We start from the raw sequence: 19,909 nt of genomic DNA, 5'->3' as shown, positions 1-19,909 counted from the left end.
AGGTTGAAGTTAATGTAGTGCAAAACCTTTGCTTGGAAGGTGTTGTACCATCCCAAGCCTTGGAAGGCAATTGCAATTGTCAAACAAATATGAAAAACATAGTGGTGTCATCTCGAAAATAGCTAGCATTAGTTGATGTTTGATTTTTTATTAATGCATGCATTGGTGATTGATGATTCGAAGAATTTGATATGTTTTAGTATGGGATGAAGCTTCTTATGTTTTTTTTTATTATTTTTATGGACTTCAAATTTGTTATTTGTTAGATGCTTATAGGTTGGGTTTGTATGGGTTTGACCTTTTTGTGGCATTTGAATTGATGATTTCATGAAAGCCTATAAATTTTGGTTTGAAAGACTGTTGAGTTTTATGGATTTAGGTTTTTGATAATTGATATTGAAGCTTGAATTTTCTATTTGATTTAAATGTTTGATAGAATTTTACTAAGTTAATATGGATTTTGGTTTTTTATTTGAATTTTTTACAGGTCTTGATTTTGATTTAAACATTTAATGGATTTTGAATTTTGATTTGAATTTTCATGTCTTTTGATTTTTGAAATTAGTTTTTGATTTAAATATTTGAATTATTGTGGGTTTTAGTTATTTGATTTAAATGAACGTTGGCTTTTGATTTAAAGTTTTATGGTTTGATTTTTTAAAATGGTTATTTGATTCAAATATTTGATGGATTTAAATTTTTACAGGTTTTGATTTTTGAAATCGGTTATTTAATTTAAATATTTGATGGAAGTTTGCTTACTAATTTAATATGGATTTTGGCTTTTGCTTTGGATTTATACGGGTTTTGAATTTTTATGTTTAATGTTGAAATCATTTTAGGAAACCATTTTGAAAACTTTACAACGGTCATGTGATTGCTATAGTGTATGTTGCCATTTTGATAGGTAATAAGAGTCCTTCATATAGGAGTTACTTGCGCGTTAAAACTTCAATAATTCGGGCAATGAAAACTATGTGGTGAAAAGTGTACGATGTTAAAGTAAGTGTAATGCCCCTAGTAACAGTTTAGATTTCATAAGGGTGGTTTGAGGACAAGGTGGTCTGGTCACAACTTATCTAGCTTTCTATGATTCTGGACATACTGCCATGCATCAAAGGCAAAAGATTTTTGAACTCTATAATTGATTTTAGGAATGAACGAACTAAAAGTTTTTATCAAATAGTGACTCCAAAGCCTAAGCACTGACTACACCCGTCCAAGTAAGACTCGGATGGGAGAGGGAAGGGGTTAGGCACCCCTCTCCCAGGTCCAATAGGTGGGTCCCACATGGAATTCCCAAACAAGCATAAACACAAAATAAGCAACTATTTAAGCAAACTAAAGAAAGCAAATCATAAGAAGAAATCATCACAAAAGAATGGAATCTTCCTATATTTTCCTTTTTTTTACTTTTTCATTATTTACATTTTTTTGTTTTTAATTTTTCTAGTTTTTTATTTCCATTTTGTTTATCATTTTTTATTTATTTTTTACTTTCTCTCTTTTATTTTTATCAATTATTTATTTTTTGGTCATTTTCATATGAAATCCTATTTGTAGATTCAATCACTAGTTATTTACTAGCCTACTTTCTCCCAAGCCCTTCTCATTATTTCTTATATTTATTTGTTTATTTATTTTGTTCATTATTTTTTATCTTTTCTTTTCTTTCACTATTCTAAATCAGCCACTCACTCTTTCCCATCTCTAATTCACAAAAGCACCAACTTGGCTCCCCTCTGGTAATTCACTCACCTTTCTCCTTTCTCTTCCTTCCTATTACTTTATCATTTTGTTGTCATTTATTTTATATTCTCTATGATTAATCAAGTTTCCAATCGAGGGGAGTCTAACATCAGCAGCCTTCTCTAACTCTAGTACACTAAGGCTTAATAACCACAAGAATCTAATATTTTTCATCAAGATTTTAGGCTTTTTAACAAAAAAAAAGCATTCAATTCTAACAAGAGTAATCCTATAACTATGATAACAGGAAAATTTATCAGTCCTCAATCCTATTCTAAACAAGTCATTAACCATTGAGCTAAGAGAACACCACTACCTTATCAATTCTCAACATGCCAACACAACAAACACCATCCTAATGAGATGCCTAGGAGCAGGAATACTTATTAGTCCTCCACTCAAAGTAGGAATAACATGATAGGTGAAATGAATAACAACAATATACTGGAATTAGGGATTATCCTTAGAGAAAATGATAACAAGAAAAAGAAATCGCACAAGTCCAATTTCTAGATCTCAAAGAACTAGTAGAGACCCTTCATTTGAAATAGAAAAAAAAAAAGAAAAGAAAGAAATGGTTGAAGCAATAGGAAGGAGCCATGACAAAATTGAGCCAGTGTCAGAGATTTTATGGGAGTTGGCTCAATGATAGCCTCATTGCTAGCTCCGATTACTCACCCCTCCCATTCAGATCTGGATTATCCCATGGCAAAACACATAGGACTCAACTCGGGAAAGCATGAAAATGTAAGTAAAAAATGAGAAAACAAAATGTAGGAGAAGATGACAAAGCTTACCTAGTCGTATTTTGGCCCGGGTTCACTGCTGCACCAGGGGAGTTTCAATTGATTTTAGGTTTCCTTTTTGAATGACAATGGTGACTGGAGGTGATGTCTAAGATGTTGATGAAAGGGGAGGTGGTTCCATTGCAAGCTTCACCTAAACTTAAGAGGAATACTTCTGGTAAATCTTGTTGTGGTTGGCTCTATTCAATGGACAACGAAATAGAGCTTATATGGAAAATGAAGGGAGCCAGAACACTAGAAGAACCAATGTGGATGATGGAAAATGAGAATAATCTCAAAATGACTGTAAGAAACCATCAAAAATTTGAGTGAAAATGAGGTGAAGATCGCCACTATGATGACTGGAGTATAGGGGTAGAAGATAATAAGAAAATGGACACCAACAACAAGAAAGGAGGGGCGGAAGTAGTGAAAAAGAGAAGGAGGAAGAAGAGGAAAGAAAAAGAAAAAGAAAAAGAAAAAAGAGGAAGAGAGAAGGGGAAATTGGGTTGCCACTATCACTGCCCTATTTTTGTCAAGTAGTAAATGATGAATAATACTTCTCTTCCTTTAAATATAAAAATTAGGTTTCATTTAATTATGCCCGAAGGTAGATCTCAAGAAGTGAGAAACTTTGATGAATTTCAATAAGTATTCGATTACGCATGAAGACAGATCGCGCGAAGTGAGGGTCGCACGAAGCAAACGACTTTGATGAATTTTGATGGGTATTTGATTATACCCGAAGGAGGATCGCACGAAGGGAGAGATTTCGATGAATTTTGATGGGCATTCAATTATGCCCAAGGTCAGATTGCATGAAGCGAGGGTCACACAAAGCAAAAGTTTTTGATGAATTTTGATGGGTATGTGATTATGCCCGAAGGTGGACCGCACAAAGTGAGAGTCGCATGGATCGATAGTTTTTGATGAATTTGGATGGGTAGTTGATTATACCCAAAGGCAGATCACACGAAGCAAGAGATTTTGATAATTTTTAATGGGTATTCTATTATGCCTAAAGGCAGATCGCATGAAGCAAGACACTTTGATGAATTTTGATGGGTATTCGATTATGCCTAAAGGTAGATCGCATGAAGCAAAAGTTTTTTTTTTTGAATTTTGATGGGTATTCGATTATGCCCGAATGAGGATTTCAAAAAGCGAGAGATTTTGATGATTTTTTGTGAGTATTCGACTACGCCCAAAGGCAGATCCCACAAAGCGAGATATTTCGATGAATTTCAATGGATATTCGATTATTCTTAAAGGTGGATCACACGATGCAAGAGATTTCAATGAATTCCGATGGGTATTCAATTATGCTCAAAGGTGGATCGCATGAAGCAAGAGATTTTGATGAATTTCGATGGGTATTTGATTATGCCCAAAGGCGGATAACACAAAGTGAAAGATTTTGATGAATTTTGATGGGTATTTAATTATGCCTAAAGGCGGATCGCATGAAACGAGAAATTTTGATGAATTTCAATGGGTATTCGATTATGCCTGAAGGTGGATCACATGAAGCTAGAGTTTTTAATGGATATTCGATTATGTTCGAAGGTAGATCGCATAAGGTGAGAGATTTTGATGAATTTCAATAGGTATTCAATTATGCTTAAAGGCGGACTGCACGAAGCGAAAGTTGTTTATGGGTATTCAATTATGCCCAAAGGCAAATCACACGAAGCGAGAGATGTTTTATGAATTTCGATGGGTATTTGATTATGTTCGAAGGCAGATCACAAGAAACGACAGATTTTGATGATTTTTTATGGGTATTCGATTATGCCCGAAGGCAAATTGCACAAAGTGAAAGATTTTTATGGTTATTTGATTATGCCCGAAGGCGGATCGCACAAAGCAAGAGATTTCGATGAATTTTGATGGGTATTCGATTATACTCAAAGGTGGATCGAACAAAGCAAGAGATTTCGATGAATTTTGATGGGTATTCAATTTTCATTAGTATCATGTCCTAGTCCTTGATGGTAGGCACAATAAGCTTTCTGGTTGAAATTCTTTAGATCTGCATGAGTCTTCCAAGACAATAAATGAAGGTATCCTTTCTTGACCAAGATGGACAAAAGTTTTGAAAGTTGGCAAGGTAATGGGCTAAAGTTCTTTACTTTTTTCTTGGATGGTTGAGGTGGTGGCGTAGGATTCGAAACAAAAACTGGTGGTATTGCTCTTATGTGGGAGATTAGCCAATCAACTTTGAAGGATAATAGGTTAACTGCTTTTCAAAGTTCTTCGATCTCTTATTGGATTTTGAATTGATCTCTGGTAGGTGTGGTCATCTTTCCTGTTGGGAGCATTAGACTTTAGATGGAATACAGACATGCATGGAATGAATGTTAGTGAAGTTGTGCATAATATGTGTGCATGTAATACAGGGTTGATGTAAGCAATGCCTACACTATAAGGGTTGGTACCTAGAAAGTGTTTGGGTAGAAAGCTTAGGGCTTTTAGGAGAAGATGCTAAAAGGTATTAATTTGAGAATCCTAAGATTTTAATTTTATTTGATTATCCGAGTCACACCCAAGCGCCACTTCCCATGCTGCCTACGTACTCCTTGTGTGGGTTCAGACCAATTGTAGTTCTTGAAAAGGTTACAAACTTGATTACATATTTTAGTTATGTTTTAAAGGATATTGTCCGATGTCGATAAGATCTTGGACGCTGCCTTTGAGTACTATGCAATTGTTTGTTGAGTGCTCTGGTCCTTGGTGATAAGAGCAATACTCACCCATCTTGACGCTCTTTGGTAGGTGATTGGGAATTGGTTTTGGTGACAAAGGTGTCCAATATCCATTCTCAATCAATTGAGAAAGAAAGAGGGAGGGAGAGAATCATTTCTTGACTCTTCTTTTGAAAGGATCAGTTAAAGTTTGACGTTTTTGTATTGAGGAGGAAGATTGATGTTTGATGGCAACTATAGTAGGTTCTTTGATCTCAACTAATGGATTCGTAGATGCTAGGTGGATTCTCTTGTACTTAATTCCCGGTTCAATGCATGCACCGACCTTTTCTAATTGATGAAAGTCTTAGAAAGCTTGTCCTATCATTAATGAATAGAAAGGTTCTTTGAGTGACTTGATAAAAATCTTAATCACTTCATCCTCTTGCAAGGGTTCCTTTACTTTGATAGACACAATCTTCCATTGTTTCAAATACACAAAGAAATTTTCATCCAATCCTTATAAGGTGTCCTAGATCACCCCATGTCAGTGATGAGTGGAAATCAAAACTCTTGATAAATTGTTCTGCCAATTTTCTCCATGTCCTCCAAGTGTCTAGGTTGAATCGGGTATACCAATCCAAAGTAGCTCCTTTTAGGCTCTTAGAAAATAGTTGGGCTTACAATCTTTCATTAGAACCAAGTTGAAACATATTCATACTATAAAGAACGATGTGAGCTCTAGGACAACTAGATCCATCATACTTATGGAATTTTGGGATTTTAACATTTTTAGGAATGTCAAGGTTGGGGTAAGGGCACAAAGCATTGAACCCAATTATCTCTTCTGCTTGGGATTTTCTTATGTCCTTTATGTCTTCTTTCATCCTGACCAATTCTTCTTGATAAAGCACAAGTGACAACTCTTGCTTGGTGGGAGGTTGATTAGAGGCTTGCTTCATGATGATCCTGAAAGGGTTCTTTTTAATTTAAGAGGGATTTGAACTTTTGTTTGATTTGTGTTGTGTCCTTTTATTTTACTCTACTAGAGCTAGGCTAGGTAGATGTTTTAAAGTTGGTTGCCTCAAGGACCTATGTTGTTGGTTCTATGAGGGTATAAATCCAGGTTGTTGGCATCTAACAGGTGGGAATAGACTAGTGTGGGCTAAGAACTAGTTTTAGGGATGCAACATGTGATGACATGCGATATGCTCATGCAAATGATGAAGTGCAGGAAAAAACAATGGAAAACCATGACAAAGCCGATCTGCCCCTAGTATGCACCTAGAGCTATCGAGGTTTCTATAACTTAGCTAACTAGATATTGGATCCTAAGAAAGAATGGGTCAAGATTAAACCTAACTTGCAAGGGTATAGGGTTCTATGGATGAGGTTAATGTAATAGACTTGGTGTGAAGTTATAGGGTTTTTGTGTCTACACAAGTGTTGGTCAAAAGGAAGGAATTAACCATATTCTATGGTCATCTAGCTATTAATTGGAAGGCTCCTAAGAAGGCTAGCTGTGTAGGTAATTTGATAATATAGCTTCCTTGGAGTGGGTCAAGAAGACCTAGCAAGGATGTGAAAGGATCTATAGAAAACTAGGCAAGATTATGCAAGGGGAATGTCTATAATTGGTGGATTTCTATCGAAAATTGGATAAAACATTTAGAAGGTAAAGACCTAGGTTGAAGTTGAAGTTGGTAAAAAAATCCATTCTTCAAAGAAACTTTGAAAAACCTTTTGGGGGTTTGAGCAAACTTAATTAACTTTTTTGGTTTTAATAAAATTGAAAGAGTATTCATGGACTTTGGTATTTTCTCAAGTTTATGAAATGTTGATTTTTTTACATGACTTGAAATTATGTGAGTTAGGATTTGATAAAGAGACTTTATTTGATAATCCTTACAATATAAACTAATGGTTTGACCATGTTATTTCACTTCATTTCATGAGTTTTTCCTTTATTGTGTTTTTGTTGATTTGATAGAATTATATGTTGGATGATTCTGGAAATAGATTTTTATTATGAGTTAGGTATTGGGATTTGATGATATTTGATACATTTATTCTTTCCCCTCATTTTTTATTATTAACTTTGGAACATGAGCAGCTAGTGTTGTAGTTAGGAACAAGTTCTAATTTAGAAAATAATTTTGGGTTTTGGAAAAGGTTAAGACTTAAAGGAAATGCTAAGAGTAATTAGTTCCTGCATCACTCTTATGAAACAATAACCTTTTTTATGTTACTCCTTAAGAGCAAACTCATTAGGTCAACATCTACTTAGTTTGGAGAAGAGCAAGAAAGATATTTGAGCTTTAAAGTTTATGAAGGATCATGAGAATGTCTTTTTGATACTGGCTAAGGGAATATCAATCCCTACACCATATGTATACCTACTTGACATCCTAGAGTTTTGAAGGTATGAAGGTCTAAGTGGCCTTTTGATGTTATATTGGTCAAGGGAGGGTTAGACCCTTTATTATATATATCTACTAGATACTCCTGGAGTGGGTCAATGTGGCATTTTAATGCTACTTCTTAAGAGTTGAATTCATAGAGTTATGCATCTACTTAGCCAAGAGGTGGATACTAGACAAATAATATAAGGGGTCAAAATGGCCTTTTGATGCTACCTCTCAAGAGCTGAGCTCATAGAGTTATCCATCTACTTAGCCAAGATTGGGAACAAAAACCTGGAGTCGGAAGATGATCATTTTAGATGAGAGTTTCATATTCTAATAATTGTAGTTTTGATTTTGTTCTTAACTCCTAGATTTCTTATCCTTATTTTTTTATTATTGTAGTTTGAATCTTAGATGAAACTTGTAGATTTGATTTTCATTTGTTTTTCTCTATTTATTTGGTTTTGATTTTTTTATCTTACATTATTATTGTTATTTAACTTTGATTCAAGATTTTGATATGTTGAAGTTTACTTGGGATCTAGCTTAGACTTGGATATCATTTGGAAATTTGGGCCTAGGTGTTGCCTTCAGTAACTTTTAGGGTGTTTAAGTGTCTTCTAATGGAAGATCAAATCTTCTTTTATTTTTGTTATTTTTTTAACGGGTTGAAAGAGTTTGGCCTTCACTTTTTTATCCTACTTCTAAAGATGGAAACCACATAGTGCAACACTCACGGTGTCCTAGTCCTAATTAGACTACAGTTCCGCTATCCTATTCTCATTGAAGGCTTCTATGTATGGGTATTATAGGTTCAATGAATGAAATTATTAGGTGGTTTCTAGACTTAAAAGTTTTAATCAAGTTGCTAGCCTTCAAACCTCCACACATGGACAAGTTGGCTTCTTTGGTTGGTGGCTAGTTTGAAGGTTTTGGTGGAGCATTTGAGAACCAAATTCTAGAGGCACACACATACTATCCTTCTCCTAATAATGTAAAATGGGATTCTAATTCTATCTACATGAGAGTATGTAAATTATGAGTGTTCAAGCATGCAAGAAAAATGAATAGGAAAAAAACAAAGAATAAGGGGAGAATGCAGCCATGTGGCCACATTTGGGGATCTAATAGAAGCTATATTCTCTTGATGCTTTTTAACTAAAACAAAGGAGAGGAAAGAGTAGAACAAGAAACCAATACAATTTACTCCTACCCAAAAACAATGCTAATTACACTTAGTTATAAAGAAAGCAAAAAACTACAAATTTTGCGAGATTACCAAAGGAAAAGGGGGGGAAGAGAAAAAAAAGAAAACACCCAAAAGAACAAAAAAAAAAGGAAAAAAACAAGGGGCTTGTAAAAGCCTCATAGTTTCTGGGTGGTAGGCCCCTTTAGGGCCTTCCAGATGGGAACTGTAAATTTTTTCTATGGTATTGAAGGATAGTCGCGATAGAGATCCAATGCACATGCAATGGAGGGTGCAATGCAATAACAGGCGCATAAAGGGCAGATGGGTGCGATTTAGGTGTGATAAGACTGAGATAAGGTGTGATGGGTAGGTTCTGAGGTGCGATGAGCAGGTTCTATGGTGCGATGAGTAGGAAGGAAGGTACTATGAACAAGTTTTGGAGTGCGATGAGCAGGTTCTAGAGTGCGATGAGCAGGAAGGAAGGTGCGATGAGTAGGAAGGAAGGTGCTATAAACAATTTCTGGAGTGCAATGAGTAGGAAGGAAGGTGCAATGAACAGGTTTTGGAGTGCGATGAGTAGGAAAGAAGGTGTGACGAGCAGGTTCTGAAGTGTGATGAGCAAGTTCTAAGGTGTGATGAGCAGGTTTTATAATGCAATGAGAAGGAAGGAAGGTGTGATGAACAAGTTTTGGACTGTGATGAGTAGGTTCTAAGGTGCGATGAACAGGTTCTAGAGTAAGATGAGCAGGAAGGAAGGTGCAATGAACAAGTTCTAGAGTGTGGTGAGCAAGTTCTAAGGTGCGATGAACAAGTTCAGTGCAATGAGCAAGAAGGAAGGTGCGATGAACAGGTTTTGGAGTGCGATGAGTAGAAAGGAAGGTGCAATGAAAAAGTTTTGGAGTGCGATGGGTAGGTTCTGAGGTGTGATGAGCAGGTTCTAGGATCGGCCCAACCTTTAGAAAACACTCCCAAAACCTAATTTTTAAAACCCTAGCTGCTCCCCTCTCCATTCCCTCTCAAAAATTCAATCAAACAAGTTTCAATTTGAATTTTAAATTTTAAATTGGGAGCTCCCCCATTCTAGGTCATTAATAAGGGTGACAAATGGGAGAAAGTTAAGGAAGCTTGTCTAGCCATTTATAGAATAGAGAAAAGGCCGAACATAGATAGGAAGGAGTCTAGGTTTGTCCTAAGAAAGAAAAAGAAAAAAAAAAGAAAAAGAAAAGTTAGAAAAAAAATTTAGAAGCCTCTCACCCCTTGGGTTGGAATCAACAAATCCCAATCCTCCATATTTTTAAGCCTTATTATTTTCTTTGATAATTATTTTTAAGCCTTATACATAAAACCTAGAAAACCCTAACCAAGACCAAACTAAACCCAAACCAAACTCCCCCCGTTCGGTTCTAACCCAACCAAGTCATCCTAATCCAACCCAAACCGAACCAAACTAGCCTAACCCCATTCGGTTTAAACGAAAAAACATTAAAAAAAGGAAAAAAAAACTAGACTAAAACCCAAAAACCGAACCAAGGGAAGGGGACTCACACACACTCTCTTCTCTCCAAGACTCATTCTCCCTTCTCTCTAGACTGAACCCTAGCCTGCATCTCCTTCTTCCTCTCATCTCCTTCCTCCATGGTGTTAGACAGTTGTATGCCCTTAGCTTCAATCAGAATTATGTACATTATGAATTTATTGTAAATGAATAAAGTACACATTTGATTCATGTTCTTGTGGTGTGTTTCTATGTAATACCCTTAAACTTGACACTTAATGAGACTTGTGTTAGTTTAGAATGTTCACAGCCATTGGGTAAGTCTAGGGAGATTTATCCTACCAAGGCTGACACTAGTGTGCGACCAACTGTTGGGGTGGTTTGTCTCAGCTACCAGGGTGAGACCCGAAACACATGCAGTGTAGGATTAATAGAACCTTTGAACCGGACCAGATTTTCAATATTGCCCTGGACCTTGGAGATAGAAGGGAAAAACTGGAAAGTTACACCTAACCCCTAGACTCAATTATGATACTACACTAGGTGTCGATTGGGTTGTCTTTGATGTACCAATCAGTGAGATCCTTAGTGGGGGTCAAAACCTGGGTATGTTGGGACAGTCCGAGAATTCATCTGAGTGGGTGATCATAGTGACAGGATCAGCCCCTTTGTCGGACAAAGGTAATGATCGGGGATGCACTCTTTCTGATGGAAACCAAGACTGTCGGCAGCTGATTTCAATTGTTGAGATTTTGTTTTGCAAAATATATTTATATAAAGATATATATATATATATGTTATGGTTTCGAAATGATTTGCAAAAGCTTTTAATTCCCGGGATCCATGTAAGCGGAGAGTGCAACACTGCTCCTTGCAGTCGAGGGAGAGGTCCTCCCTTGTCGGGCAGTGTTTGATCATTATGGGCTGAGAGGTTAAGTGTAAGACCATTGAGGATAATACCTGATGGGCTAATCTTGCATCTGCCTACATGTCCCTAGGTGTTACAAGGTGGCTTGGCCCAGGGACCACTTAGGGTAAGTGTTGGGCCCATAGAGCCCATAAGATGGGTTTCAAGGGGTGCACTGTCCATAACAGTGTATTCGGCCAGGCCTTGTAACAAAGGTTGGGCTGAACCCATGTGGCTGATGTGTAGATCAATGTTTGGGTCCCACGCCATACAAGGAAGCCCCAACTGGGCAACAGTTTGGAAGGAGGCTAAGTGAGTACATAACCTTAAATGGGCCTTAAGCCCATTTCGAACTGGGCTGATTTGATCAGTCAATTAAAAGGGGTGAATTCTGATATGGATCAGCTAATAGGATTGGGCCTAGACCCTATCCACTTAGAGAGTCCAAGATTTAAATGAAATTTAGATCTGGAAGCCTCCTAATTAGATTAGGAGATGGCTAATCTGATCTGCAGATAAGATAAGGGTTATCCCTTATCACTTAAAGGGACTTCTAATCCAAATATGATTTGGATTAGCAACTCCTAATGGGATTAGGAGCTGATCCCTTTAAGATTATGAAAGGAGAAAGGGGCGGCAATTGTTACGGGTTGATGTTCAATTTTCTTCAGAGCTGAAAATCACAAGAAGAGAGATTTCTGCACCCTGCGAATTCTCTCTCGCTGCCTCCTTCCTGTCGCCGCCATCACCTTCAGTTCGATCTCCAGTTCTTGGGAGAAATCAAGATTTGATCTTGATTCCAATCTTTTGGGAAAAGATTGGTAGGAGTTGTACTCACAAGCCATCCAGTTGATTCTTGCGAAGGGTCAAGTTCTTTTGGAAGAACATTGCTGATTCTGCTCCATCCTGCACTGCGCTATCTTCAGTGGGAGCAGATTTTGGATCCTTCCTTGGGCGTGAACACCTCCATTGGGAGATATTGCTTCTCTGTATCAGGTACATCCTCCCTCCTACTCCTTTTGGTTCAGATCTGGTTTGGTTCTTGATTCAAGATTGATCCTTGAAAAGCATGCTTTTCTAAATATAGGGAATTCGATTCCCTGCAAAGATGGGAGAAATTTTTGAAATTTCCTCTATCCATTCCGCAAGACTTGGGCATCCATGTGATGGATTCCCATCCCTTCACATGGAACCCTAGCCTCCTCCCACCTCTCTTCTCCCTCTCCCAAGACCTCCATGAATGAACCTTCATAACATGAAACCAGCCATCAAAACCTTCCACCATCGAACCCTTCTCAAGATCTCTCCCTCTCACAATGCCTCCTACTTCCTATCCCCCATCTCCATCTCCTTTAACCTCCATCAACAACACCACCGAATACCATCTTCTTACTTCTCCATTTCCATCAAAAAATGAAGAAAAAGAAAACATCAACAGGGATTTTCGGCCAAGAAGAAAGAAAGAGGAAAGGATAAGAGAATAAGAGAAAGAAGAATAAGAAAACAAAAGAAAGAAAGAAAAGAAGATGGAGGACCTTCACCCTTTTCAGCCTAGGTATGAGCTGAACCAATTGATCTCTCTCTCTCTCTAGCTCTCGTTCCCCTACCTTCCATCCTTTTCCTCTCACAACAAAACCTAGCTTCATTCTTTTCCTTTCCATCACCACCAAACCCTCAAGAACTCTCCTCCCCTTTGGATTGAGCCATTGATCTCTCTCTCAAACCTTTATCCCCACATAACCCAACCGAACTCACCCTCTTCTTCTTCCTTCCACTGAACCACCTCAACCAATGAACTCCCACTACCTCCATCCTTCTCATTTAGTCCAAGCAACCCCAAACAAAACAAAAAGGAGAGAGAGCTTGTGTGGAAAACTTAGTACATTTCCACTAAGGTAGAAACAAAAAAAAAAAAAAGAAAAGAAAAGCAAGAAGGAAGAAGGAAGACATCCAGTCCAAGGGTCTTGGGAGCAAAACAATCCCAAGAAGAAAACTAGAAAGGGGATTCCTCTACAATATTTGTGCAAATCTGGTGGAAAAAATCCAGTCCATTGCATCCCCCCACTATCCATTTGATCAGAGGTCACAAAAAAGTTGATCTTCTCACCTCACTCATTTTTTTTTCTTTTCATTTTTGTTATTCATTCTTAATATTATTTTTTTTCCTTATGCATCCTATTGATTTTGTAGTTAGTTTTATTTTTTTCAAAACTTCATTTTCTGCTTATAGGATAATTTCATGCATTATCTTTAGTTGACCATATGGTGATTAGATGTATGAATCATTAGAGCATTTTGTTATTCAATTTAAATGAATATCCCATGTATTATAGTGTTTATTTTAGCTTAGTTTGAATTTATTTCAGTGCTGAAATTTGTTCATTTTCATAGCTTTTTAATTTGATTTTGTCTAAGTTAAGTGAAACATGCCGATTTGAGCTACTTGTTTGTTTATTCTTATACTAATATTCTAGGTAGTCCCTTATTTCAGATTTGTCAATTTTATTTATTGAATGTTGTTATGCAATTTTCTTGAAGTTTAGTTCTCTTGTGATTAGATGTAGGAAAAATTAGTATAGTTTGTTGATAGCTTTCAATGATTATCCCATGTTCTTTTAGTGTTTATTGGGCATGTTTTGAACCAAAAAACAGTGCCGAAATCAACTTATATTAATAGGGGTCCAATTCGGTTGTGATTAGTTAAGTGGACATGCATTTTAGAATTCTTTTTTGAATGAAAGAATGTATATTTATTGGTGTTATTAATTCTGTTTTCATCCTAATTGGAATCTTTTTTTTTTTTGGCTATCATGATTGTTTATTTTTTGGGTTGAGAACTGCTTTAGAGAAGTTGCTCATGGGGGATTGAATCCCTTGTGATTTGGCCTCTTTCATTTGCTTAGTAGGAGTGTAAGGAACTTTGGATAAAGAGGGAGGATGCCATGTAGTTGAATCACTTGGGAAACAACTCCATAGTGACCATCCTCTTTGGTAGGCAAACTCACTAGCATTCTTGTTGGCTTAATCCATTCTAGTTTTTTTTTTTTTTACTTAATTAGGGGAATGGTATTACATGTTGAATATAGGAGAGGGATGCCTAACACATTCCCTCTCTCCCCTAAAAAGTACGTAGAATAACCTTACTTTGGGCACATGAGAGTCTTGTTTTGTTTTTTGAACTTGGGAGGCACGTCACTCCCATGTTCCTTGCATTGATGGGTGGTGGCTCTATACCATTTCAGCCATGGAGTGAACCCCAAACTCAATTGGGATGTTCACAGTGAACGAGTATAGATCGAATCATATCTAATCATGTTCAATTCATTCTTTTAGATACACTATTTAATTGTGTGTAGCTAGAGGGGTTAACTATGAAAGTATTTTGCTTTCCCTAAGGTAATTCTTGAATTCATCTAAGGGATATTCACCTCCTCGATCTGACCAAAGGGTTTTGATCTCCTTATCCAATTGCTTCTTAACATCTTGTTTGAATTACTTGTATAGGTATGGCACTATAAAGATGACCCAAGTTCTGGAGATAGTGAGTAGGATGTTGGAAATACTAATGGCATCAGAGATGATACTAGTTTGTTTAAGTGAAAATGAAAGTTTTAAGTAATAAAGGGCAAGATGATGCTAGGGTTAAAAAGCTTAGGGAATGAATTATGTCTGGACAAAGAAAATGGAACCAAATGGTGGAAAGATGAATGATAGAATGGTCAGAATGATAGAAGTCCCTTTTCACGTCATGAGCCCTACTATTTATAGACAAGAATAGGGCTCACCTCATGCATAGGCAAGAATTCTAGAGCATCCCCTAAACGGTTAATGACTTAAGAATTCTAGAATATTCTCCAAGTGGTTAAGGGCTTAAGTCCTTAGGTTTCTCTGATGATGACACATATTGGGCTACAATGTAGAGAACATATTCACTTTGATTTCCATGCCCACGAGCTCCTACTTTGTGTCATCTCAGGGGAAACAATATCGACCATATGATAAACTTTTTAGTTATTTTCTCCCTAAACTATAATTTACTTTATTTGTTTTTGTTTTGCATCTTACGAAAGGTATCTACAATTCAAGGTTTAGCGGTAAAGAGCATTGTGGCTGCCCTCTACAAGAAGAGTCTATGGCCCTCCTTAGGTGAGTACTACTAACTAAATAACCATAAAAACTAGTCTTGTTACTATTGATAGCCCATGGTGACGCTTTAGTATTATATAAGTTCATCCCCTTACACTTCGAACTCAAAGGATTTAGGTTTGTGTCACATCAAGCATATGTACCCATACCATAAGAATCATTAGTAAAGGTAAACTTATCCACCACGTACCCTTATGTTCATAGGACCATATACATTTATCCGTATCAAATCTAATGCACCTATGGATCTATGAGCTTCTCTAGTAAATGGCCTTTTAGTCATTTTGCCTTGTAGGCATGGTTCATAGTCTATAAAATTCTCTTAAGTTTAGAAAATCTAAATGACCATCCTTAACTAGTCTTGTGATACTTTCTTTATTAATATGGTCAAGTCTGAAGTGCCACAAATAGGTAGGGTTAATAGTTTCACGAGTTCTTTTCATTGAAACGGTGACTATTGTTTGTTCAATAACATTAGTTTCTAGGGAATGATGTAGTATGTAGAGGTATTCTCTATTTCTCCACTAACTATGACTTTACAATTCAATTTAATAGTAATCATATTACCAACAAGAAAAGAATATCCATCACTAATAAGTTTAGAGACAAATAAAATCTCTTCTTAACTACGAAATGTAAAGACAAGCTTTCAAAACTAACATTTCTTGCCCAAAAGCTAACTTTACTACTGTAATAGATATAGTCGCAATAGTTGTTGACATTCCCAGATGGCTTTTAATCTTTACTCAATGGGCAATAAGACCTAGGACTTTAGATCTAGAATTTGGCTTGAACAAGTATGCTAGGGCTTTAAACTAGATGGTTTGATTTGATATGCTAGTAAGAGTGTTAGAAGGAGCTTGATCAAGGTAATTAGATAAAGATTGTGCAAGTTTGATGATTGGGTTTCTAGAGTTTTTAGGCCTTTCAAGAAAAACATTAAGGTGTGATCAGGTGCTTAGGGCATGGATTGGGGGATTCGAGAAAAAATTGAGCAAAAATTGAGTGGTGACAATCCTATAGGTACCCATGAACTAACCATTTTCCCCTAACCCTAATGGGTTCCTTACCCATATTAACACGCATGATAGATGGATGGGTTAAGTTGGTCGGCTTAGAAATTGCCACCCCTAACACTAAGGTGGCGTTTATAAATCTGAAAATTCATATATGAAAAGTTAAAAAGATATTAAAACAGTCTGAAATCTGAAAAGAGGCATTGATGCTTTTCTACTTTTCAGATGCTCTGAATACTTTGGCTTGTTTGTGTTTGACCAAATTTTTAACATCTGAAATGCATTGTTTTTACTATTTTACCCCTAGAATAGATTATTTGGTAAATTTGAGCTCAATTTGTACTATTTCATATAAAATAATTTATCAAATTCAAAAATAATATTGAAATCATACAAAAAAATAATAAAATATATAATAATTACGAAAAATAATTAATAATTAATAAATAACGTAATTAAATCAATAAAAAATAATCTCACTTAAAAAATAATAAAATAATAAAAATTAATAGTTATAGTAATATTGAACTTACACGAATAAAGAATAATTAAATGCATAATAATTATGAAAAATAATTAATAATTTATAAATAACGTAATTAAATTAATAAAAAATGATTATTCACTATTAAAAAATTAATAAAATGATTAAAGTTTAATAAAAATTAATAGTTATAATAATATTGAACTAACGCAAATAAAAAAATAATTAAATACATAATAATTACAAAAAAATTGTTAATAATTAATAAATAACATATTTAAAATAATAAAAAATAATTACTCATTATTAAAAAATAATAAATTGATTATATTTAATAAAAATTAATAGTTATAATAATATTGAACTAATGCAAATAACAAAAAATTAAATACATAATAATTACGAAAAATTAATTAATAAATAATAAATAATGTGATTAAAATAATAAAAAATAATTACTCACTATTAAAAAATAATAAAATGATTAAAATTTAATAAAAATTAATAGTTATAATAATATTGAACTAACATGAATAAAAATAATTAAATAACGTAATTAAAATGATAAAAATAGTTACTTACTATTAAAAATAATAAAATGATTAAAATTTAATAAAAATCAATGGTTACTAATTAATAATTAATAATATTGATTAAAAATATCTTCAACAAAAAATACAAATTAAAATTTAATAAAAATTAAAATGATCAAATAAAAATAAATAAATACATAATAAAGCGATGCACGCTGCATCCAAGTGCCATCTCTTCCTCGAGCGGTTGCGATATTCGGATTTTCTACAACCAAAATTTTATTCAATTGGCCTTCTGTGGAAGTCTCTGCATTCTCTTACCAGAAGTTTGTTGGCTTCACTCTGGAAGAAACAAAAGGACGAACCCATTTGGTTCCTTCGCCTTTACAAGAGAAATTCAATTCCATGAAGGCCATGGATGGAAAAACAGAGCTATAGATGCTAGCTTTTCAAGCTCCCAATATCAAACTCCTCCGCAGTCATAGCATTGAAGAGAGTGAAACAATGCAGATTTTGGATCTTGCTGTTTTACCTGAACCTGAGCTTGATCTACCTATATTTTGTGCCAACTTTTTCACCACAGCTAACATGAATATAGTTGTCTTGGACCTTAATCCTACCTTCGATGTTATGAACCACAGTGATTACAAACAGAAGTACTACAAAAACTTAATGCCCTTGGTCTCCAGTATACCAATATTTTACCATGGGGAGGGAAGATTACAAGTGAGTCATTGAGATTTTTCTCACCAATTGTGATATGGACCAAGTTCACATCAAGCCAAGACAAACATAATATTTTATATTCTGGATTCAGGACCAAGCATCCATCTCCTTTGATGGACCAAGCATCAAAGGAGATGGATGCTTCTCAGGTTATCTGTAATCGTGAAGCACAGCATAAATGTCTATCATAGAGAGCAGAGAAGGATCCAGGTCACCAAGTTCTGAAGAAGTTGATTGGAGAGAGTCATGCGAAGGTTTGATCAGAAGCTTCCTTTTCAATGGAGTTGATACACTAGGAAGCAAAACATTTTTGGATTACTTTCCAGAGTACTGGTGTGAGAATGGGAGTATAAACCAGAAGCGCAGTATCATTGGGAAGTCCTTTGAAACTCGTCCTTGGGATTCAGGAGGAAAATTCATTGGTAATGATATTAGATAACTGGCCTTATTTTCTTTCTGTTTCTCTTATGTTTAGAATGTGGAAAAATCTGTATCACCTTCTTGTTACAGATCCGTGTATGAAGTTCGTGTTTCCTTAAAGAAAAAAACAAAAAAAATCGTCCTAAAGCGTCTTCATATTACAATCCACTAAGGCGAATAAAAATGTGCCAGAATAAATCATCAACAGTGGAATAACTAAGGCGAATAAAAATGTGGGAACTTAAAAAAAACACACATAAATAAATCATCAACAGTTCATCTTCCAAAAGCCAAAGCAAAGAGGAAAAAAAACATACGTAAAAGCAAACAAACAACAACAGTTCATCTCCCGTTCAACAAAGCAATCTTCCAAAAATCATCAAAGAAAACAAACAACAGTTCATCTTCCGAAAAATAAAAAAACAAACATAAATAAATCAAACAAAAACAAATCAAACGAATCAGAAGAAGAATGACTACCTGGAGCCCAGAGCTTGGACAGAGGTGTTCTTCCTGGAGCTTGGACAGCAGCGTTCTTCCTCGAGCTTGACTCACCAGTGGCGCTTTGGGATCGTTCGTAAACACAAAAATGTTTAGGTTTTCTAGGTTTTGGGGTTATCAAGGGTAACTTTGGTCATTTACAAAAAAATGTAAGGATATTTTGGACATTGGGACAGCTCTGAAACGCGTCTAAGCACGTTAAGAGTCGGCCCAAGGTCTATGATTTTTAGATCTGAAAATCAATTTCAGACCCAGTTTAAGAGGTACAACCAAACAATGGGTGAGGTTTGAAAAATAGCATTTTCAGATTCAAACCTCTAAAAAGTGCAATCAAACGCCACCTAAGTGATGACCATCTCAACTATTGGGGCATTGGCCAAGCATCCACAAAGAAGAAAAAGAAACATCATAATAAATTAAAACCCCAATACAACTCATCCCTAAGAATTAGTTAAATAGACAACCTTGATCTACCCTACTAGTTAGGGATGATGTTATACATAGTTACTACTCTTTAGGTAGGCAATGTTAATGCTCTCAACAAAGAAACAAAGACTTAATTTCTTCTATTTCTTGGATATCTAGTCTTAGGTTTTCCACAATGAATGAGTTCGATATGAGTTTTATATTAATATATGTTCTTTACAAATCAAAAGAAAATATGTGGGGTTGGGCCAATTATCCATTAATGTTCCTATTGAATTCAGATGTTATATGACATGAATAAAATAAACTAAAAATGCATGAATATCATATGTTATTCTTTTACCGATAGAAATAGACTCATATATAATTTCATAAGGAAGAAGATTGCAAACTCCATAGAAAATTCTATCATGGTTACCCTCTTAAGTCTATACCTTATTTCA

General features: G+C 35.4%; 1 pseudogene; it reads left to right on the top strand.

Moving 5' to 3' along the window:
* Positions 1 to 2,648: 2,648 nt before the first annotated feature.
* Positions 2,649 to 18,587, top strand: LOC148802391 (phytochromobilin:ferredoxin oxidoreductase, chloroplastic-like; annotated as a pseudogene).
* Positions 18,588 to 19,909: the final 1,322 nt, after the last annotated feature.

Source organism: Nelumbo nucifera, chromosome 2, assembly GCF_055504915.1.
Source record: "Nelumbo nucifera cultivar China Antique chromosome 2, China Antique-T2T, whole genome shotgun sequence".
Lineage (NCBI taxonomy): Eukaryota > Viridiplantae > Streptophyta > Magnoliopsida > Proteales > Nelumbonaceae > Nelumbo > Nelumbo nucifera.
This window is presented reverse-complemented; position numbering and strand designations above follow the sequence as displayed.